Raw genomic sequence first — 24,588 nt, forward strand, 5'->3', positions numbered from 1 at the left:
GTAAAGAGGTCATATTCAAAATATTCACCAGCACTGTGAGTGGCTGAAGCACTGAGATGATGGGTGTGGTGGAGCTGGAAATGTTGAAAGCTGAAGATGAAGGTGGTGGCTGTTGGGATTTCAAGAGGCTTGCTAGGGCCAATCTTCCCTTTGGCACTGTCTGCCAGCAACAGGCCTGTGGAACTGCAGGGGCTGCTACTGGCCTGGATAGGTAGCTGGGTCCAGGCTATACTGCTTGAATGGTCATCTGGTTTCTGGATCTTTCCCTCACTGCACTTCTTCCAGTTGGCTATCTCCTCTATACCAAAGACACTCAGAAAACTGTCTCAAGCTGCTCTCAGTTTCTGAACCTGGTTCTTACACTACATCATTCATCTTGTCAAGGATGGAGCAGTCTTGCTGTTGCAGCCAGAGAGGATCTGGAGCCCAGAGATCATGAGTTTCTGCACTTTGCTGCCAGAATCTTCTCCTTCACGATGTGGACACAAGTTGCTCATCCAGAGCAGAGGCTGGAGGCAGGGGCTTGAAGATTTTCATTTTTCAATATTAAAAAGGCTCTGTGTGCATGGTGGGCTATTCTTTTTAGTGTATGCACTTTGTGTTATGATATTTCTCTCAAGGCTGCTTTACCCTTGTCTCTTTGATATATTTTCATTACATTTTATTTCAAAGCATTTCATGTGTAATTAGTTGGTCAGTCATGTCCCACTCTTTGCAACCCCATGGACTGACTGTAGCCTCCCAGGCTCCTCTGTCCATAGGATTCTCCAGGTGAAAATACTGGAGTGGGTAGCCATTCCCTCCTCCAGGGGATCTTCTGACCCAGGGATCAAACCCGAGTCTCCTGAATTGCAGGTGGATTCTTTACCATCTGAGCCACCAGGGAAGCCCCTAACATACTTCCCTAAATATTTTCTCTTTGATACATGAATGGACTAAGCCTGTTATTTAGTGTTTGATATTTCCTTATTATCTTTTTGTTATTGATTACTAACTAATTCAACTGTAGGTAGAAAACACATTTTGTATGATTTCAATTTTTGTACGTTTTGAAGTTATGTCCCAGGATACAGTGCATCTTGTTTTAAGTTTGTCAACACTTGAATACATCTACTGCTCCTTTTCATGGAGGGTTGTATGAATTTTGACTGAATCCTGGAGATGAATGTTGTCCTTGAGTTCTTCTGTACTTACTGAATCTCTCTCTATTTGTTGTACCAATTTTTTGAAAGGTGTATCAAAATCTTTAACTGTAACCACATATGGACATCTGTATTTTTCCCTCAGTTTGATTAGGTTTTACTTTGCATATTTTTCATTTCTATGGCTAAGTGCATGCCCACATCTGTGTTCTCTGTTTTTATGATGGATTGACAGTTTCATCATGATGCAACCTCCCTCCCTACCTAGTGACTTTCTTTGCTCTGAAGTTGAATTTATTTGATATTAATATAGTCACTTTGGCTTTCTTTTGATTAATATTTGCATAAGATTTTTTCATTATTTTACTTTCACCTCCTATATAATTATATTTGGAGAGAGTTACTTGCCACTGGCATATTGCTGGATCATGTTTTTTGATCCACCTTATCGATAGCTGTCTTCTATCTGATACATTCAGATAATTTTCCATTTGATGTGATTATTGATATATTAGAACTTAATTCTGCATTTTTTGTGTATATATATACATATATATATATATATATATATATATATATATATATATTTCCTTCTGTTATTCCTCTCTAGGCTTTCTTTTTCCTATCTTTGAACTAATTACTTGAACCATTTTTTAGAATTCTATCTTGATTTATCTATAGTGCTTCTGAGTGTTTTCCTTTGTACAGCTTTATTGATGATTGTTTAGGTATTACATTACATTATGTATATACTTCAATTTTCACAGTCTATTACTGTCATTTCATCAGCTTGTTTGAAAAGTTGAAGGCTTTCTTCCATTTATGAGCTTTTACTCTCCTTTTTTAAAAATAATTTTCTTAAATGTATCCTGTATATATGCATAGAATCACACCAGTCAGTATTGTAATTTTTACTTCAGCCACCAAAAGTAATCTAGAAGACTCATGAGAAAGTTGTCTATTGTATTCATTACTCTTTTGCTAACTGTCTTTCTCATTTCCTGATATTCCAGTTTCTTTTTTATCATTCTTTTCCTATTAGAAAACTTTCAGCCGTTCTTTTAGGTTAAGTCTGTCAGTAACTAATGCTCTTAGTTTTCCTTATCTGAGAATATCTTGATTTCCCCTTTAGTCCCAAAGGATATTTTTGCTATGTATGAGATTGTTGACAGTTCTATTATTTCAGCCCTTAAATACTTTTCTTCTGACCTCAATGTTTGGTGATGAGAAATCTACTGTCTTCTAATTTCATTCTCATTTAAGTAAAGTGTCATTTTTCTTTGACTACATTCAAGACTTTTTTTTCTCTTTAGTTTTTGGGAGCTTAATTATAAAGGATCTTGTTAAATATATTTTATGTTTATTCTATGTAGAATAATATAATTCACTCAACTTCTTAAACTTGTAGGTTTATAAGATTTTTTTTCCAAATTGGAAAGTTTTTTTCGATTATTATTTGCAATCCTTTATTATTCCCTTTTTTCTTCTTTTCATTTGGAATATATGAAATAAAAAGACTAAACCACCACCATCACAGCAGATTTTAATCTAGGGCTGATTTAACTGATTACTCAGGTGACAGCTTTCTGAGGACTCTATCTAAGTTCCATGGATTATCAATTTTTTTTCCTCTCTGGTGCATGAAGAGGCAAACTCCTCCTAATCTGATTTGATCTCTGAGAGTTTCCTCAGGAGGATTTCTCCATGGTTGTATGGAGTGTTAACTCAGATGGGTGCTGATCAACATCCTGCAAAATCTCAAAAGGCCTTCTCTTCAGATTTCAGAAGCTCTTTCTCCGCAGCTCGCCCCTTTCTGGTACCCTACTTCAAGAATTCCGGCTGCCTCAGCCCTCTTAAACTCCTCTGCTGCAGGAGACAGTGAGATCCTGAGCTTCCTTGTGCCTGAGTGCTCAGTTGCTCAGTCGTGTCTGGCTCTTTGCGACCCCTTGGACTGTGGCCCACCAGGCTTCTCTGTCCATGGAATCTTCCAGGCAGGAACACTGGAGTGGGTTGCCATTTCCTCCCCCAGGGGATCTTCCCGACCTGGGGATCGAACCCACGTCTCCTGAATCTCCTGGGTAGGCAGGTGGATTCTTTGCCACTTGTGCCACCTGGAAAGCCCTAGGGAACTTCCTTAGGCTTCTCCTTCCCTGTGGCTCGAGAGCTGCCTCTAAGCAATAACTTGGAGAAAGTGAAAAGATCACTTCATTTGTTTTTCTTCTCTTATGGGTCACAGTCTTGCTCTGGCTATTGTTCAATGTGAAAAAAAAAAAAAAAACACTTATTTTCACACATAAATCTAATTTTTTTAAAGAAGGAGAACAATCCTCTTGGCTCTTAATCCCTCACAGGGAGAAAGTTATATGAAGTCCTAGTATAATTTCTGATTGCCCAACACGTGGGCTAATTAAAAGCTTCTCAGAGTCTAATCTGTTTATATATTTATAACATGAACTCGGACCCACACTTAAAAACCTGTGTGAGAGAACAGCATTGAAACATATACATTACCATATGTAAAATTAGATAGCCAGTTGTCTACCAACACCGTAAATATTTCTGTTTATTCTATTCTTGTTTTCATGTTTTCTGAAGAAAAGTTGTATGTTATTCTTTGTTCTTCTCTAGGGAAAATGCATTTTTCCTCTACCTTGTTTTACAAGATTTTTGTTTATTTTTGATTTTGTATAATTTGAAAAATATGTGCTGAGATATAATTTCTTTCTTTTCTTTTTTTTAATTTATCCTTCTTAGTGTTCTCTTGTTACTGAATTGAGTCTAATGGACCTTGCTCTCAGGTCTAGCCCAGCCTCTGAGTGGGAAGGTTCTTTTCTCTTTCTAGTTTGAGGAGGTAAATAACAAAACAGAAACTGAGATCAATACAGCACAAACTTTATTCAGCGGTCAAAGAATGGAAAAGTAGAAACTAAGTTCACAGATAAATTTCTTCCACCTGGAGAGAATAATTTAAAGAGTAGAGACAAAGGACGGAAGAGTAAGAGTGAAGCTAATGATGGGAAGACATGATAATTAATCTGTGGGGAAGGGGCAGGGCTTTTTCTAGGGACTGGGTGCCCCTCAATTTTTGCCTTTTTGTGATACTTAGTGTCTGGCACTGGCTACTAGTATGTGTGTCATTTAATATGCAAATATAGTAGCACCGTGTATAAAGAGACTCAGGGTCTGTTGCAGGTCAGATTTGTTGCCATCTTGGTCCCAGCTGGTTCCATTTGGTGTGGGTTTTTTTGTAGATTCCTTTCTTGTCTGTGGACCCCTTAAAGATTTATGTTAAACTCCGGAGAAGGGTGGGAGTTAGAGAGTTTTAAACAAATACTTGGAGAAATTCTGGCAACACTGTGAGCTCCTTGGATCTTTGGTCTTGTATCAGATATTAATTTGGAAAAATTATCAATTTTTGTTTCAAATATTTCTTCTGTTTTTTTTTTTTTTCTTTTTCTTCTCTTTCTGGAGTTTACATGCACATCTTTTGTAGGTGTCCCACAGTCCTCGGAGTCTCGTCAGTTTTGTCGGTCATTGCTCTCTTTGCTGTCCGGTTTCTGAGGATTTTAATGATACATTCTCTGAGGATTTTAATGATACATTCTCAAGCTCTGAGAGTCTCTCCTCACCCATGGACAATCACCTAACAAGCCCATCATAGACAGTCTTTACTTCTGTTCCCCTCTTGTTTTCTATCTCTGTCATTTATTTTGGGTTTGTTCTAGAGTCCTTAGCATATTAATTATATTCCTTTCCAATTCACAGTCTAATCATATCAATACCCCTGCTGTGCCTGGTTCTGATGCTTGCTCTGTCTCTTTATTTATTTATTTATTTGCCTTTTAGTATGCATTGTATTTTTTTTTAATGATAGCCAGATGTGATGTACTGGTAAAAAGGAATTCTGTAAATAGACCTTTAGTAAAGTGGTGGTGAGGTATGAGAGGAGAGAAAGCATCCTGTAGTCCTATGATTGTCTTTGTTGTTTAGTTAGTAAGTCATGTCTGATTCTTTGTGACCCGTGGACTGTGGCCTGCAAAGCTCCTCAGTCCATTGGATTTCCCAGGCAAGAATACTGGACTGAGTTGCCATTTCCTTCTCCAGGGGGTCTTCCCCACCCAGCGATTGAACCTCTCTCTCTCATATTGGCAGGAGGATTCTTTACTGCTGATCCACCAGGAAAGACCCTCCAAATCAGTTTAGCTCTGATCAAACCCCCAGAGGATTAGGCTCTGGTTAACTAGTTTCTCCTGCAAACAGGCCTTATTAAGCAGGACAGAATGTTCTGACATCTCTCAAAATGGTTCCTTTCCTCAACCTCATGACAGAAACTGGAAGGGATTTTTCTCTGATATTTACAATGGGAACCTGGTTAAGCTCCTAGAGGTAAATTTCACCATCTTGTGCAGTTTGTAACTCTGAAAGTTGTGTGCAGTGAGCCTCCAGCAATTCATCAATTACAGTACAGATTTTCCTATGTTGGCTCTGGTTCCTACAGTGGTTCATCTTCCTAGGTTCTGCTCTGGTAAGACGTGCCTGCCTCGTACATTTGCCTGTCTGTCTCGCCTGTCCTGAAGGTAGTAGTTTTTCCTGTGTTTGTCTTTTTATCCAAGAAGAGTTGTTGATTTCCAGTCTGTTCAGTATTTTACCCATTAGGGTAGCATGATAATTTCCAAGCTCTTTATAGGCAGAACTGGAAACTGAAAGTCAATCTGTTGTTCTTAGGGGAAAAAAAATATCTTTTTAACAACTGAAAAATTAATTCCATTAAGGTTGTACTTCAAATGAGTTTGGGAAAAATATGTATTTTTCTTAATTTGTCATAGAAAACTATATACTCTAGAATTGTATTCTAAATTCCATTGATAACAATTGATAATTGTATGGAGCTATTTGAAAAACTCATTGTACATCATCAAAGGTTTGTTTGTCTTGGATGTTGTTGGCTTTAAGAAAAGCATCACAGCATCATACTCTGTGTCATGATTTTTGCAACTATGTGTATCAGAATTTATCTCCACCTTGCCTGCTATACTTAATCCATACTTTTGTCAGTGTGTATAGCGAGTATCACAAGACTCAAATGTGCTGAATAAACTTGTGGAGAAGAGAAAAAGTAAGAGAGAAATGTAATAAACACACAAAGCAGTTGTTAAGAGCATATTGGTACTAGAGAAAACACAATAGATTGCTTTTTGGATATACGTGTGTCTGTGTGCATGTTTTGCTATTTTAGTTGTATTTTGGGGAAACAGATTGGAGATTTGGTGTCAGTGTTAAAATTACCTAATTTGGAGAAAGTATTCTAATTAGTATTTGTATATATAAATCTGAATTTTCAGGAACAGTTTGCTGATATTCAGCAGGAAATACCTGCTATGTTATTTTTATTATCCCAGTGGGCCAGTATTTTTCTTTTTGGTTTTTACATATTCCTCTCATGTTTTTCAGACTAATTCATGAAAAAAATACTGTTGTTCTCTAACATCCTGTGAAACCAAATTGGTAAGTGGATAATTTGGCAACTCTATTATTTTCAAAGTGGTAAATATTTTCATATTTTTGGACCTATAGTCTATCAAATTGTCAGTGTTTACCAAAATGATTCATGCATCCCTTCATTTTTATCTATACATGGATAGTAAAATACTTCTTTACTTTATCATGATAAGGATAACGAGAATTAAAAAGATCTTCTCAAAACTGATACATAAAGATATTAAACTTAATATTTGTAGGGGAATGACGTTCAAAGTCTTGGAGTCTTGTATCGTTATGTGTGTATATTTGTGTTTGGGAATTAGTATGGTATGGACATTATACTATAATCAATATTCTAGAAGATGACTTAGATTTTCTTATAAAGCCAAAAATATTAATGGAATGCATTGTCTTGAAATTATTATAATTTAAGTCTTTTCATGGGACTGAAATAGGCTGAAATATACTCACCTATATTTTTAAAATTCATTGAAAAAATTCTATATGTTGACTTTGACAAACATCTTCTGTATAATATTAAGAAAATTTTCTATTACTAGTAGGAAAAATACACAGAAATGTGTTAAGGAAAAATATATATGTTATTGCAAATAAATGCACACACATATAGGGTTTGCAGTGCCAAATGTAACTTCTGGTTTGGAAGTTTGTCGTGTTATATTTTGCTTTTATGAATTCTCATCACATTTGAGACTCAGTTCTGACTTCACATTTGTGTAATAGATGTTGATTGTTTAAACTATTAGCATCTTTTTCTCATAACTTGTGATTATGGTACTTGAGAATAAAAGGTAACAGTCATCTTGTTTTTCTTCCGTTAGTATTGTAATTGAAAGGGTTTCCCTGTAAATGTATTATCATTTTGATATAAAGTATTTCATTATTTTTATTAGAACATTTTAAAAGATTTTTTTGTATTATCAGCTATAATTCTTAATTTAATTTCTGATGATATTTATTTTGCATCCTTTGTGATTTTTCTTTGGTTCAAATTTTGTCAAGGTGACAAAAGTCAAAAAAGAAATGAAAATAATTATTTAAAAATTATTTAGATCAAAATTTTAAAGAAGATACCAAAGTCCAAAACTCTGTAATTAAAAAGAAAAGTAATTTAGACTCACCAGGTACCAATTAGAACAAGGAAACATCACCTTAAAATTTTATGTAAAGGGAAAGAAATGCATGTGGATGTTTTATATAACTCTACATGAGTTTGACTTGTTGTCAGTGAGATAAGGAAAATGAGATAATATGTAGAAGAATGAAATTATGTGAATTATTAAATGGTTAATGTGTTGACATATTTAAGTACCTTTGGCCACTGTTTTATTCCCTCATTCTGAATATAGTGTTTTGCCTTCTCAATTAATGACTTTTTATAATAGCTCCTTTTGTAAAATACATCAATATTTTAACAGTATTGAAAATCTTCCTCTTGTGTAAGTTCCTAACCAAATGATGTCGTGTAAGATGATACATGGTAGACTTTGGAAGCATTCTTATCCCTTCTCTAGTTCCTGCTTCTAATTTTAGGTATTCATTTAAACTTTCCTTGACTATTTATTATAAAATACTGTAACATAGTAAAGAAAAAAAATTAGCCAAAGTTATCTTGGACATAGTCTGGGTAAAAGAAAAGGTAAAGATTGAAATGTGATTAACATTCAAAGAGTAAGAAAACCTATCTAGCAGTTTAAGTAGGCAATCTTTCTTCATTACAGTTAATCCATGATTATTAAAAGATACAGATGTAAGATTTTGGTTTACAACTTGAACTCTGTGCAGCCCTTCTCAAAATTTGCTGTGAGACATATTGGAATGTACTCTACTTGTAGAACATAAAACTGACACAATCTGGTCTTCTCCTTGGTGTTGATATACTTTAAAAAATGGTACTTTAAAGACTTGGATTCTTTTCAAGGTGGTCTTAATTTTAGTTTACTATCAATCATAGAGCATGTCTGGGACTCATTTAACCCTTTTCATTCTTTAACATGAAAATATATAAGTGTGGTATAGTAATAAATTTCTTAAATAAAATGAAAATATATACTGTGATACAGTAGTAAATATCTTAAATGATATGGCCCTGAGTTACTTTATGGTCTCTCATTTGATCAGTGGTATACAACACTAAGCTTGCAAGTCTGGACTCTTCTGATTTGATAAAATGACTCATTCTGCATAGTTCAAACTGATCGACTGATATTAGACTCAACTCTATGGAAAAATCTAAAAACATTGGGAGATGATTAAAGTATCATATAACCTAAATTCTTATAACTTATCATAAGATTTTGAGCTGATTGGGGGGAGGGTGAGTTGACTTTTAAGGTCAAAATACCTGTTTGTATACTAAATTGTTTCTAGAGGCACATTTTTTTTTTTTTTGATTTGCTATAGTCATTGATTTTTTTTTTGTTGTTTTTTTTGTTTTTTTTGTTTTTTTTTTTTTACTTTATTTTTTTTTTTCTTATAAATTTATTTATTTTAGTTGGGGGCTAATTACTTTACAATATTGTAATAGTTTTTGCCATACATTGACATGAATCAGCCATGGGTTTACATGTGTTCCCCTTCCTGGACCCCCCACCCACCTCCCTCCCCATCCCATCCTTCTGGATCATCCCATTGCCCCGGCCCTGAGCCCTTGTCACATGCATCGAACATGGAATGGTGTTCTGTTTCACATATGATAATATACATGTTTCAATGCTATTCTCCCAGAACGTCCCACCCTCACCTTCTCCCTCAGAGTCCATAAAATTGCATGGAACAATTTTTTAGTCATTGATTTTTATCGTATTCTAGAAGATTTGTGAAAGTGTAAATGTACTTGGAGGAAGTCCAGGATATAGAAAATACAGACATTCTATTTTTTTTTTTTTTTGGTGCCTGTAGTTGGTGCCAAGAATCACAGCATTAATGTAGGAAAAAGGGTCTTTTCTTTAATTCGCATTAACTTTTGGAAATAATGTCTACAAACCAAGAACTCTAGGTACCAGAGACCCTAAACACCTGAAGATCGCTTCACCCTCTGTTACTGTGATGTTTGAAACATGGCCTCCAGAAAATAAATGAGTCCCTGGCATCTATTTCCAATATTTAGCTACCAAAATAACAAACAATACTAGAGATAAAATACATGCGGGTGATGTCAGTATCTATGAGTATGTTTATGTAATTTTATATTTTAGGTTAGTGAGAAAACTTGAAGAAAGCTTTTATAAAATATATTGTTCAAGTAATATTACTTGTCAGTTACATTAATCCATAGCAAATACACAAACATGCACACATAAATAAAAATCTAACAATTTAATAGTAGAAGTATAAAATATAAGACACAATAATAAGGTAATAAAAGAAACCTACAAAATAATTTATATAACAAATAATATTTAATTCAAAACTGAAACCTAAAGCTATGCTCAGTTAGAGATGAAGAGACCAAGTTTGTTAAACATTCAACAACATAATTTTTTAAAGTTAACAAATAATTTGCTTCAAATAAATAAAAGAAATGTAGATAAATTATAGACGGAAATTAATACACAAAAACAAAGCAAATCAAACCTGTAAAATGGATTAAATAATTCAGGAACCAATAGCATTAAAAAAGATTAAATGTTTACTGATAAATCTATACAACAATGAAAATAGAAAAACAAAAGGTAGCTAAAATGGAATAGCTAAAATGTAAGTGTGCAACTGTGGGTGTGCATGTGTTTGTATGTGTATGACTAGATATGTGATGGTGAGTTAATGAATTTGAAAGTCTTGTAACAAATTATACTCAAGCAGAGCCAAAATTTCATAAAATTAATCCAATGAAGTACAGATAACTTAATGACTCAATATTCAGAGTAGTCATCAAATCAAAAATTAAAAAAAAAAAAGCACCAAATAATGGTTTCCAAAAGTTAGTAAAATTCAAATTAAGTTTATGGACTCTTACTTAATTCTATTATAAATAACAATTTTCATTTTATAAAGCAGTCATAGCATGCAAAAGTATAGGCTGCATTAATTTTCGTTCAGTTCAGTCGCTCAGCTGTGTCCAACACTTTGGCACCCAATGGACTGCAGCACACCAGGCTTCCCTGTCCATCACCAACACTTGGAGCTTGCTCAAACTCATGTCCATCGGGTGAGTGATAGCCTCCAACCATCTCATCCTCTGTCATCCCCTTCTCATCCTGCCTTCAATCTTTCCCAGCATCAGGGTCTTTTCCAAAGAGTCAGTTGTTTGCATCAGGTGGCCAAACTATTGGAGTTTCACCTTCAACATCAGTCCTTCCAATGAATATTCTGGACTGATTTTCTTTAGGGTTGACTGGTTTTATCTCCTTGAAGTCCAAGGAACTCTCAAGAGTCTTCTCCAACACCACAGTTCAAAAACATCAGTTCTTTGGTACTCAGCTTTCTTTATGTTCCAACGCTCACATCCATAAATGACTACTAGAAAAACCATAGCGTTGACTAGATGGACCTGTGTTAGCAATGTAATGTCTCTGCTTTTAAATATTCTGTCTAGATTGGTCATAGTTTTTCTTCCAAGGAGAAAAGCTCTTTTAATTTCATGGCTGCAGTCACCATCTGCAGTGACTTTGAAGCCCAAGAAAATAAAATCTGTCAGAGTTTCCAACGTTTCCCCATCTATTTTTCATGATGTTATAGGACCAGATGCCATGATCTTCTTTTTTTGAATGATGAATTTTAAACCGTTTTTTTTTTCTCCTTTTTCACTTTCATCAAGAGGTTCTTTAGTTCTTCTTCACTTTCTGCCATAAGAGTGGCATCATCTGCCTGTCTGAGGTTATTGATATTTCTCCTGGAAATCTTGATTCCAGTTTTTGCTTCATCCAGCCTGGCATTTCACATGATGTAATTTGCCTATAAGTTAAATGAGCAGGATGACAATATACATCTTTGACATACTTCTTTCCCAGTTTGGAACCAATCTGTTTTTTCATATCCGGTTCTACCTGTTGCTTCTTGACCTGCACACAGATTTCTCAGGAGGCAGGTAAGGTGGTCTGGTATACCCATCTCTTGAAGAATTTTCCACAGTTTATTGTGATCCACATAGTCAAAGGCTTTGGCACAGTCAATAAAGCAGAAGTAGATATTTTTCTGGAATGCTATTGCTTTTTCTATGGTCCAGTGGATGTTGGCAATTTGATCTCTGGTTCCTCTGCCTTTTCTAAGTCCAACACAAACATCTGGAGGTTTTCAGTTCATGAAGTATTAAAGCCTTGCTTGGAGAATTTTGACATTACTTTGCTAGCATGTGAGATGAGTATAAGTGTGCGGTAGTTTGAACATTCTTTCGCATTGTCTGTCTTTGGGACTGGAATGAAACCTCACAACTTCCAGTCTTGTGCCCACTGCTGAGCTTTTCAAATGTGTTGGCATATCGAGTGCAGCACTTTAACAGCATCATCTTTTAGGATTTGAAACAGCTCGGCTTGAATTCCATAACCTACACTAGCTTTGTTCATAGTGATGTTTCCTAAGGCCCACTTGACTTTGCATTCCAGGATGTCTGGCTCTAGGTGAGTGATCACATCATCGTGGCTATCTGAGTCATTAAGATCTTTTTTTTTGTATTGTTCCTCTGTGTATTCTTGCCACCTTTTCTTAATAATTTCTGTTTCTGTTAGGTCCATAACATTTCTGTCCTTTATTGTGCTCATCTTTGCATGAAATATTCCCTGGTAACTATAATTTTCTTGAAGAGATCTCTAGTCTTTCTCATTCTATTGTTTCCCTCTATGTCTCTGCATTGATCACTGATGAAGGCTTTCTTATTTCTCCTTGCTATTCTTTGAAACTCTTCATTCAGATGGGTATATCTTTCCTTTTATCCTTTTCCTTTAGATTCTCTTTTCTCAGCTATTTGTAAGTCCTCCTAAGACAATCAATTTGCTTTTTTACATTTCTTTTTCTTGTGGATTGTCTTGATCACTGCCTCCTATACAATGTCATGAACTTCAATCCATAGTTCTTCAGGCACTCTGCCTATCAGATATAGTTTCTTAAATCTATTTGTCACTTCCACTGTATAATCATAAGGGATTTGATTTAGGTCATATCTGAATGATCTAGTGTTTTTCCCTACTTTCTTCAATTTAAGTCTGAAATTTGCTGTAAGGAGTTCATGATCTGAGTCAGAGTCAGCCCCTGGTCTTGTTTTTGCTGACAGTATAGAGCTTCTTTGTCTTCGACTGAAAAGAATATAATCAATCTGATTTTGTTATTGACCATCTGGTGATGTCCATGTGTACAGTTGTCTCTTGTGTTGTGGGAAGAGGGTGCTTGCTGTGACCAGTGCATTCTCTTGGCAAAACTCTGTTAGTCTTTGACCTGCTTCATTTTGTACTCTAAGGCCAAACATGCTTGTTACACCAGGTATGCCTTGAATTTCTGCTTTTGCATTCCAGGCTCCAATGATGAAAAAGACATCTTATTTTTCGTTTTAGTTATAGAAGTTCTTGTAGGTCATCATAGAACCATTCAACTTCAGCTTCTTTGGCATTCATGGTTTTGACATAGACTTGGATTACTGTGATATTGAATGGTTTGCTTTGGAACAGAACAGAGATCATTCTGTAATTTTTGTGATTGCACCCAAGTTCTGCGTTTTGAACTATTTTGTTGACTATGAGGGCTACTCCATTTCCTCTAAGGGATTCTTGCCCACTGTAATAAATATAAGGGTTTTCTTAATTAAATTTGTCCATTCCAGTCCATTTTACTTCACTGATTCCTAAACTGTTGATGTTCACTCTTGCCATCTCCTGTTTGACCACTTCCAATATACCTTGATTCATGGACCTAATATTTCAGGTTCCTATGCCATATAGTTCTTTGCAGCATTAATTTTAAGCAATCTTAATTCTAAGCTGAATAACTCTAAAATAATTAAGTTAAGTCATATTTATTAATATAGATATTGTCTTACAAAATATTAGCAAGCAAATTTCAGATGGCCATAAGAGAATTATGACCTGTATTCATGTTTTCTTTAAAACAGAATCAATTTGATGTTCAGTTCAGTTCAGTTCAGTCACTCAGTCGTGTCCGACTCTTTGCGACCCCATGAACTGCAGCACGCCAGGCCTCCCTGTCCATCACCAACTCCAAACTTGGAGTTTACCCAAACTCATGTCCATCGAGTTGGTGATGCCATCCAGCCATCTCAACCTCTGTCGTCCCCTTCTCCTCCTGCCCCCAATCCTTCCCAGTATCAGGGTCTTTTCCAGTAGGTCAACTCTTCGCATGAGGTGGCCAAAGTATTGGAGTTTCAGCTGCAACATCAGTCCTTCTCTCGAATACCCAGGACTGATCTCCTTTAGGATGGACTGGTTGTAACTCCTTGCAGTCCAAGGGACTCTCAAGAGTCTTCTCCAACACCACAGTTCAAAAGCATCAATTCTTCAGCGCTCAGCTTTCTTCACAGTCCAACTCTCACATCCATACATGACTACTGGAAAAACCATAGCCTTGACTAGACAGACCTTTGTTGGCAAAGTAATGTCTCTGCTTTTTAATATGCTATCTGGGTTAATATTGTGCATAATTCCAATAAGTTAAAGCTATACATTTGGATTGAAATTTTCATGAAAAAAAATTTACACAAAATTTCACTTAATTGAGTAAACCAATTAACCTCTTAAAAATTATTAATTATATTAATAAGGAATTTATGTATGGCGTAAATATTAACCATAAACATATACATATTATCCATACCAGGACTAAGGAAAAAATGCATACAAATGTCACAGACTGACTTACACAAGAGAAATGTATTTTCTCATAATTCTGGAATCTAAGATCAAGATGCTGGCAATATTGATTTCTGATATGACCTCTCCCCTTGGGTTAAAGACACTTTTTACTGTATTGACATATAGCCTTTGCTCTGTGTGTGCTCCTGGTGTCTCTCTCTCCCTCTACTTAGGTGACACCAATGCTATTAGATTAGGTCCCCACCCTTTGACTTTATAACTACCTTCAAGGCTTTATGTCCAAATACAATCATAATGGGAGGTAGGGCTTCAACATATAAATTTTTGTTTTGGGCACACTGTCTACAAAATGTTCAGCCACAGCACTTTTACTTGATGTGGTTTGCTCGTATTTAAAGTACTAAGAAACGTAATAGAAAAAATGTTGTTTTTTATCACTCAAAAGATATTTATATTTTCAGATAATTGATATGGATAAAATATAAAGTATTGACTGAAGGGAATTTCAAAATTCAAAACTCAAAAGTTGCAATTCTTGAGTATCTCTTTATTATTAGATATGTATATACTTGTCATATCTTTTTGATAAATTGACACCTTTATCAATGTATGATGTCCTTCTTTGTCCCTTGTAGTATTATTTGACTTAAAATCTATTTCTTATGATACTGATATAGCCTGTACAACTCTCATTTAGTTACTATTTGTATGTAATATAGTTTTTCACCCTCTCACTTTCCAGTTATTTTGTGTCTTTAAATAAAATATGGGTCCTTTGAACACAGCATATAGTTAGGCCATGCTTTTTTTTTTTAATCCATTTCAATAATCTCTGCCTTATACTGAGATTTTTATCCTTTACATTTAATCACTGATATGGAAATATTTTTGCCATTTTGCTATTGGTTTTCTATATATATCATATAATTTGTTGATTTTCAGTTCCTTAATTATTTTCTCCTTTTGTGTTTATTTTTGTAGTGTACAATTTTGTTTTTCATTTCCTTTCATATATATAATAAAATTATTTTCTAGTGGCCCTGTTAGAGATTACAATTAGCTTCTGTTAGAGATTACAATTAGCTTCTTACATTTATAATACATTATTTGGTCTAATATCACCCTAGCTTCAGTGATATATGGAAACTGAACTCTTAAACAGATGTATGATATTTTGTTGATTTTTATTTGTCATCATGAGTTACATATTTATATATTATATACCCATTAACATAAGTTTATATCTATTTTATCCATTGGTCCTTTAAATCATATAAGTACAAGCGGAGAGATTTTAAACAAGAAATATTATGATTGATTTTGGATTTAGTTATGTAATTTTCTCTGCCAGTGTTCTTTATTTCTTTGTATGGCTTCAAGTTACTGTAAAGTGTACTTGTATTTATATCCTAAAGGCTCCCTTTTGCATTCTTGTAGGGTAGGTCTACAAACAACTAATTCTTTGAACTTTTGTTTATCTGGATTATTTTTTTTAATTGAAATGATGTCTGAAAAAAAAAAAAAGAAATGATGTCTGAGGAGGGCTTACAAATAACAGAGAAAAGAAGAGAGGGTAAAGGGAAAGGAGAAAAGGAAAGATATGCCCATCTGAATGTAGAGTTTCAAAGAACAGCAAGGAGAGAGAAGAAAGACTTCCTCAGTGACCAATGCAAAGAAATAGAGGGAAACAATAGAATGGGAAAGTGTAGAGATCTCTCAAGAAAATTACAGATACCAAGGGAATATTTCATGCAAAGATGGGCACAATAAAGGACATAATGGTATGGACCTAACAGAAGCAGAAAATATTAAGAAGAGGTGGCAAGAATACATAGAACAATTATACAAACAATCTTGATGACCCAGATAATCATGATGGTGTGATGACTCACCTACAGCCAGATATCCTGGAGTCAGAAGTCAGCTGGGCCATAGGAAGTAAGCTAGTGGAGGTGATGGAATTCGAGCTGAGCTGTTTCAAATCCTAAAAGATGATGTTGTGAAAGTGCTGCACTCAGTATGCCAGCATATTTGGAAAACTCAGCAGTGGCCACAGGACTAGAAAAGGTCAGTTTTCATTCCAACCTCAAAGACAGGCAATGCCAAAGAATGTTCAAACTACCACACAATTACACTCTTCTCACAAGCTAGAAAACTAGTGCTCAAAATTCTCCAAGTGAGGCTTCAACAGTTCATGAACTGAGAAATTCCAGATGTTCAAGCTGAATTTAGAAAAGGCAGACAAACCGGAAATCAAATTGCTAACATCTGTTAGATCATAGACAAAGCAAGAGAGTTCCAGAAAAACGTCTACTTCTGCTTTATTGATTAAGCCAAAGCCTTTGACTGCACGGATCACAACAAACTGTGGAAAATTCTTAAAGAGATAGAAATACCAGACCACCTTACCTGCCTCCTGAGAAGCCTCTGTGCAGGTCAAAAAGCAACAGTTAGAACCAGACATGGAACAACAGACTAGTTCAAAATTGGAAAAGAAGTATGTCACCCCGCTTATTTAACTATGCACAGAGTACATCATGCAAAATGCTGGGCTGCATGTAGCACAAGCTGGAATCAAGATTGCCAGGAGAAATATCAATAACCTCAGAAATGCAGGTGTGACACTACACTTGTGACAGAAAGTGAAGAAGAACTAAAGAGCCTCTTGATGAAAGTGACGAGGAGAGTGGAAAAGCTGGCTTAAAACTCAACATTCAAAAAGCAAAAATCATGGCCTCTGGTCCCATCACATCATGGCAAATAGATGGGGAAACAGTGACAGACTTTATTTTCTTGGGCTCCAAAATCACTGCAGTTGGTGACTAAAGCCATGAAATTAAAAGATGCTTGCTCCTTGGAAGAAAAGCTATGACCAACCTAGACAGCCTATTAAAGAGTAGAGACATCACTTTGCCAACAAGGTCCATCTAGTCAAAGCTATTGCTTCTCTAGTAATCATGTATAGATGTGCGAGTGGGACCATAACAAAAGCTGAGGACCAAAGAATTGATGCTTTTGAACTGTGATGTTGGAGAAGACTCTTGGGAGTCCCTTGGACTGCAAGGAGATCAAACCAGTTAATTCTAAAGGAAATCAGTTCTGAATATTCATTGGAAGGATTGATGCTGAAGGTGAAGCTACAATATTTTGGCTACCTGATGAGAAGAGGTGACTCTGGAAAAGACCCTGATGCTGGGAAAGATTGAAGGCAGGAGGAGAAGGGGGTGACAGAGGATGAGATGATTGGACGGTATCACCAACTATATGGTCATGAGTTTGAGCATGCTCTGGGAGTTGGTGTTGCACAGGGAATTCTGGTGTGCTGCAGTCCATGGAGTCACACAGAGTCGCACATAACTGAGTGACTGAATTGAAGTGACATATATATATATATATATATATTCTTTTTCAGATTATTTTTCATTACAAGTTATTGCAAGATATTTAGTATAGTTCCATATGCTATAAACGGTTTTAATTTCTTGTTGATTTTTAAATTTTGTTCATCAGATGTGGAATTCAATTGGTTATTTTTTTGTTATTGTTGTTTTTCCACAGTTTAGGAATGCCACCACACAACTTTCTAGGCGCCACCGTTTTTTTGCGAAAAAATTTACACTTAATATTGACAACACTTTTTTTTATAATGAGTAGCTTCTCTTCTTTTGATTTCAGGGTGCTCTCTTTTTCTTTAGACAGTTCAATTATCGTGTGTCTCATTGTGGATACTGTTTTCTTCATTTTTCTTGGAGTTCATCACATATCCTCTTTGTGTAAAATCATGTCTTCCATCACATTTGGGAAGTTTTCAGCTACTGTATCTTCACATACCCTGTCAGTTTCTCCTCTCCCACTGAGACTCCTACTCTGCATATATCAGTAAACTTGATGATGTCTTACAGGCCTTTTATGCTGTGTGTTTTTGTGGGTTTTTTTTCTCCATACATCTAACCTTTTTCTTTTCTTTTTTTAATCTCTATTAGTTTTTTCTTTCTGCTCCTATGACTGGATAGCTTCAATTGATCTCTCTTATATATACATTTTTGTGTTCCTTGAATCTCCTGTTGAAATTCTCTAGTGATTTTTATTTATTTTACTTAAAAATATTTCAAAGCGCTCCAACTATTTTTAAGTTTCCTTCTTGATTTGATATTTATTTGATTACTATAAGCCTTTGACTTGTTTCAAGAGTTAAACAAAAAATTCTGATACTTTTTGTTTGCTATTATTTTGTTTGCGGAGAGCAAATTCTATGCCACCGTTTTGTATATTTTATAATTTACAGCTCCAGAATTTTGGCTCAGTTAATTTTTTATAGTTTCTGTGTCTTTATTGATATCATATGATTCTTGAGGCATTAATTGTATGATATCCTTTAGCTCTGTGCATAGTTCCATTTACCTCTGTGACTATAACACAGTAGAGTCTTAGAGTCTGTTTCTAGTAAGTCCAATGCCTATGCTTCCACAGAGACAATTTTGGTTAAATTTCCTATGTGTGGGGCATACTTTTTTTTTTTTTAACATGCTTCATTATTTTTTGTTGAAACCTGAACATTTTAAATAGTATAACTTATTAATTCTGGAGATTAGATTTTTCTGCCACCTTAAAATTTTTCGTTCTTGCTTTTTCTGCTTTGTAATTGGTTGGATTTTTAGTGAGTTTTCTAATCTATGATTGTAAAGAATGTATTCATTGATATGTGTGGACTGCAGTCTGTCTTCTTTTATCTTCTGATTTGACAGATGCCTTTGAATGTTTAGAGACAAAAATAAAACCCCAAATTCTCTTAGTCTTTGCACATTGGCTCTGTGTTGCAACACTACTTTAACTCTTAGATGGCCAGTTACAGACCTTGCTTAGTCTTCACTTCCTGTTTGTGCAGAGCCTAAAGATCAACCTGAGGTAAAAGTTTAGGGTCTTCCCAGGTTCTTTTGTTTGTTTGTTGTTGACAAAAATCTTCCCCTGGGCATGCACATGGCTTCCTATATTCCCCAATACTCATGTGAGGTTTTCAACGTCATAATTCTTCAAAGACCCTTTCTCCACAAATTTTCCTCTCAGGTTTTTGGCCGTCTTTTATTGTCTCTCAAATTGCAATCGTTTGCTCTAGGCAGCAGTGGGGTCTTTACTTGCCTTCCATGGTTTTTGAGAAATGCCCTCTATGTAGCCACTTTTCTGCCCTGAGAAAGTTCTCGATCAGGTGAAGCAGAGGCAAGTGCTTTCATCAGTCCTACAAGTAAGCGTTAGACTAAAACAGATAAAAATAACTATTTGAGAACAAGATCAGCTTTCCTTCCTCCAGAACAAGGGACCAGAATGCCAAATTGGAATATTGGTTGTCATTTCAAGACCATCTTGGAGACGGGAGGGAGGTAGGACAAAGGCTAGTACTTCAAAACTCCCCAACTATTTATAGGTTGATTAAGTGTTTATTTGGTTGCTATAAGCCTTTGTGGCTTCCCTGGTGGCTCAGTGGTAAAGAATCTGCCTGCAGTTGGAGAGGCAGGTTTGATCCTTCAATCATAAAGATCCCCTGGAGAAAGAAATGGCAACCCACTCCAGTATTCTTGCCTGGGAATTCTCATGGACAGAGGAGCCTAGTGGGCTATAGTCCAAGGGGTTGCAAAAGAGTTGGACGTGAATCAGTGACTAAACAGCAAAAATAAGCCTTTGATTGTTTTTTTGTTTGTTTGTTTTTAATTAAGAGTTAAAAAAAATTAAATCTGACAGTTTTCATTCACTTCGACTATGTTTGTAGAGGGACAACCCCTTTGGAACTACCTAACTCCACCATATTCACTGACATCAAACACAAACTGCTAGCATATTTTTACATTAAAAATAAATCTAATATTATTTGAATGAAACTCTAATACATTCTCTAATATTTATGTGAGGTGTGTGTGTGTCTGTCTGTCTATGTGTGTTATCAGATTTTTTTTTCAGTCTTCATTTTCTAATGTATTCTTAGAGAATTATTTTACTTAGACATATTTCCTGAAGGCAACTATATCATTCAAAGAATAAATAGGTCAGATTATATAATTTTTCTTTATTAATTTTTATTGGAGCATAGTTGATTTACAGTGTCGTGAAAGTTTCTGCTGTACAGCAAAGTGAATCAATTATATATGTATATATATATACATATATCCATTTTTTAAAGATAACTTTTCCCATATAGGTCATTACAGAGTATTGAACAGAGTTCCCTATATTATAGAGTAGGTTCTTATTAGTTGTCAATTTTTTTTTATTTAGTTTATTTTCTATTTTTTAACTTTACAATATTGTATTTGTTTTGCCATACATTGACATGAATATAGTAGTGTGTGCATGTCAATCCCAATCTCCAAATTTATCCCTCCTTCTTCCTTTCCCCCTTGGTAACCATGTTTGCTTTCTACACCTGTGAATCTCTTTCTGTTTTGTAAATAAGTTCATTTGTACCATATTTTTAGATTCTATATCTATGTGATATCATATGACATTTACTTTTCTCTGTCTGACTTATTTCACTCAGTATGACAATCTCTAGATCACTCCATGTCACTGCAAATGACACTATTTTGTTATTTTTTATGGCTTAGTAATTTGCCATCATATATAACATGTACATCTTTATCCATTCATCTGTCAATGGCCATTTTTGCTGCTTTCATGTTCTGGTATTGTAAATAGTGCTTCAGTGAACAATTAGGGTACATTTAAATTGTTTCTGGAACAATATACTTATAATCTCCCATTTTCACTTGAACATAGGTCTGTTCAACATAGAACCAAAGTTTCATAAAGTTTACTTTGCTTCACATTCTATGCCAAAGTCTAGACAATTAAAACAAAGAAATAGGTATATGAAAAGAGGATGTCTACTTAACATCTGAGGAATTCCATAATTTGAAATTCTAAGTCCCAGTTTTATTTTCTTGTTTATCTTTCCAACTTATTTTCAAATATGCCAATATATTGCTTACAATTTTCCTAAGGTAGCCAGACTGTTGAGGACAAAATATGAAAAATATAGAATGTAGTAATTTGCAATGTCTATTATTATGAAATTCAAATGTAAGGGGAAAACACACAAAGGGATTTACTTCCATGCAATATTGTGAGCAATACAGATAGATTTATGTACAAGATTCTTTGGAACCACAGATCAGCACTTTACATAACCTGATATTTAAAGCAATACTGATTAATAGAGTACTTGAAAGGTGATAACTTGGATTATCATGAGAAAAGGCACAGAGATACAAATGCAATTAAGTTTATTAAAAATAAACTATCATTAGAGAGAGAATTGAAAGTGGACCATTGCTAGTGGTTGTAAAAAGAACCAGAATTGTATACATAGTAGAGCTTCCCAGGTAGCTCAGTGGTAAACAATCTGCCTACCAATACAGGAGACACAGGAGACTCAAGTTCGATCCCTGGATGGGGAAGTTTCCCTGGAGGAGGAAATGGCAACCCACTCCAGTATTCTTGCCTGGATAATCCCATGGACAGTGGTTCCTGGCAGACTACAGTCCCTGCATTTGCAAAGAGTCAGACACAACTGAACGACTAAGCATGCATGCTTGTCCTCTAGATAGTTATTATCAGAGGAAAAAGAATACTTCAGAAAGATTCTTTATGTCTTCCTAAATTAACCTTGTTTATCTGTTACTTGAAGTGCAGATTCAGAATGGTAATTATTGGAGAAGTGAGGACTGAGACATAAAGGTCATTGTCTGCTTTAATTTTAACACGACATGCTCACTAGAGCTCTGGATAAAGATAACTTCCTCATCAGGATTTGATAGAGAATTACTGCAATTATGTGTCTGAGGAAGCACAATTGAGTGGCAGCTTTGTTCAATGACACAAACAGAGTGAGAGCTCATTAGTGTGTGTTATCATATGTGTGATTTTGTCTTCCTTTCCATTTGTTTAAGAAAAAAAAAAGATTCATTTTTACTTTTGGATTTTTATTTTGAGATCTTTGGTATAATTTCCCTTAAATTTCCCCTTTAAATTACTGAAGATAACATAGGAGTAAAATACAATATTGAATGTGTATAAGAGGACAAAAAGATATACAATGAAAAATAAAGCATCTTATCAACTACATTTCTTATAATAACTTATAATTTAGAATAATACCTTTATCTTATACTTATTCCTAGTGACTTTCATTCTATTTCTTGTGGATATTCTATATTTTGAACCATATATGTTAGAATAAAAAAGTACATGGCTGGCCAGCCGGTAAGAATTTGCTGAGACAAGGCATACAATCCACAGCCATCCATTCAGGGCATGGTGCCTCTTGACCCCAGCACCCTAGTACTGTTCTGGTAGCCAGGAAGAGGGCCAGGATGCTCTTGGCCTTTCACCTAGCCTTTCTCCTAGCACCACCAGCCAGAGGAAAGAAGGTTTTAACATTTGGAAATATGAGCTGAGCTGAAGGGGAGGGAGCCTGTGGCGATGGAGTCTAGTCTGGGCAGAGTTGCTTCTTAAAGAATGGTCTTGGGGTACTTTCTTGGTAAAACTTTCAGGCCTCACTGGCCATTGGAAGATTTTTTGGACCTGAGTTCTGTGTGTTTTCCAGGTTGGAGATATAGGGCCTGATTTCATTCATTTTGAAGGGGGTTTAATCTGTTCACGCTCTTATTTCATAGATTCAAATTGTCAGAAGAGTTCAATCCCTTTGTGACTTCTGACCTAAGCAAGAACCGAAAAACACATTTCAATGTGCCTTCCTACATTCACAGGAAAATTGTGTCTTTTCCTCTTTCTAAAGAGCTGAGACAGAAGTACAATGTTGGGTCCATGCCCATCTGAAAGGACAGTGAAGTTCCGGAAGTTCAGGCTGTAGGAGGGCACTACAAAGGGCAGCAGACTGGCAGAGCCGTCTAGATTCACAGGAAGAAATGTGTCATCTACATTGGAGAAATGCAGCACGAGAAGGCTAATGGCACAACTGTCTATGTGAGCCTTCACCCCAGCAAGGTGGTTAACACTAGACTAAAACCAGATAGAGACTGCGTAAAGATCCAGGAAGGGAAAGCCAAAACTGGCCAAGTAAAAGAAAAGGGAAAATATAAGAAAAAATTGAGAAGATGCAGGAATAAAGTCATCTTGTCAACAGCTTTCATTAAAAACTGTTAAAATTATTTGAAAAATACATGACTGTCCTTTTCATTAGAAATAATTAAATTTTAGTTCAGTTCAGTCACTCAGTCATGTCTGACTATTTGCATCATAATGGATGGCAGCACGCCAGGCTTCCCTGACATCACCAACTCCTGGAGCATTCTCAGACTCATGACCATCGCATTGGTAATGGCATCCAACCATCTCATCCTCTGCTGTCCACTTCTCCACCCTCCTTCAATCTTTCCCAGCATCAGTGATTTTTCCAAACAGTCAGTTCTTTGCATCAGGTGCCCAAAGCATTGGAGCTTTAGCTTCAGCATCAGCCCTTCCAATGACTATTCAGGACTGATTTCCTTTAGGATGGACTGGTTGGATCTCCTTGCAGTCCAAGGGACTCTCAAGAGTCTTCAAAACACAGTTCAAAAGCATCATTTTTTTGGCTTTCTTTATGGTCCAACTCTCACATCCATACATGACTACTGGAAAAACCATAGCTTTGACTAGACAGACATTTGTTGGCAAAGTAATGTCTCTGCTTTTTTTTTTTTAAATAAATTTATTTATTTTAGTTGGGGGCTAATTACTTTACAATATTGTAGTGGTTTTTGCCGTACATTGACATGAATCAGCCGTGGGTTTACATGTGTTCCCCATCCTGAACCCCCCTCCCACCTCCCTCCCCATCCCATCCCTCTGGGTCATCCCATTGCCCCAGCCCTGAGCATTTGTCTCATGCATCGAACCTGGAATGGTGTTCTGTTTCACATATGATAATATACATGTTTCAATGCTATTCTCCCAGAACGTCCCACCCTCCCCTTCTCCCTCAGAGTCCATAAGACTGACAACCTAGATGTCCATCAGCAGACGAATGGATAAGGAAGCTGTGGTACATATACACAATGAAATATTACTCAGCCATTAAAAAAAAATACATTTGAATTGGTTCTATTGAGATGGATGAAACTGGAGCCCATTATACAGAATGAAATAAGCCAGAAAGAAAAACACCAATACAGTATACTAATGCATATATATGGAATTTG

The 24,588-nt window shown here is 35.6% G+C and overlaps 1 pseudogene; it reads left to right on the forward strand.

Moving 5' to 3' along the window:
* Positions 1-59: 59 nt before the first annotated feature.
* On the forward strand, positions 60-23,517 carry LOC145505188 (large ribosomal subunit protein uL24 pseudogene; annotated as a pseudogene).
* The last annotated feature ends 1,071 nt before the right edge of the window (positions 23,518-24,588 follow it).

Source organism: Giraffa tippelskirchi, chromosome 5 (assembly GCF_054371585.1).
Source record: "Giraffa tippelskirchi isolate mGirTip1 chromosome 5, T2T-mGirTip1v1.2.pri, whole genome shotgun sequence".
Taxonomy (NCBI): Eukaryota; Metazoa; Chordata; class Mammalia; order Artiodactyla; family Giraffidae; genus Giraffa; species Giraffa tippelskirchi.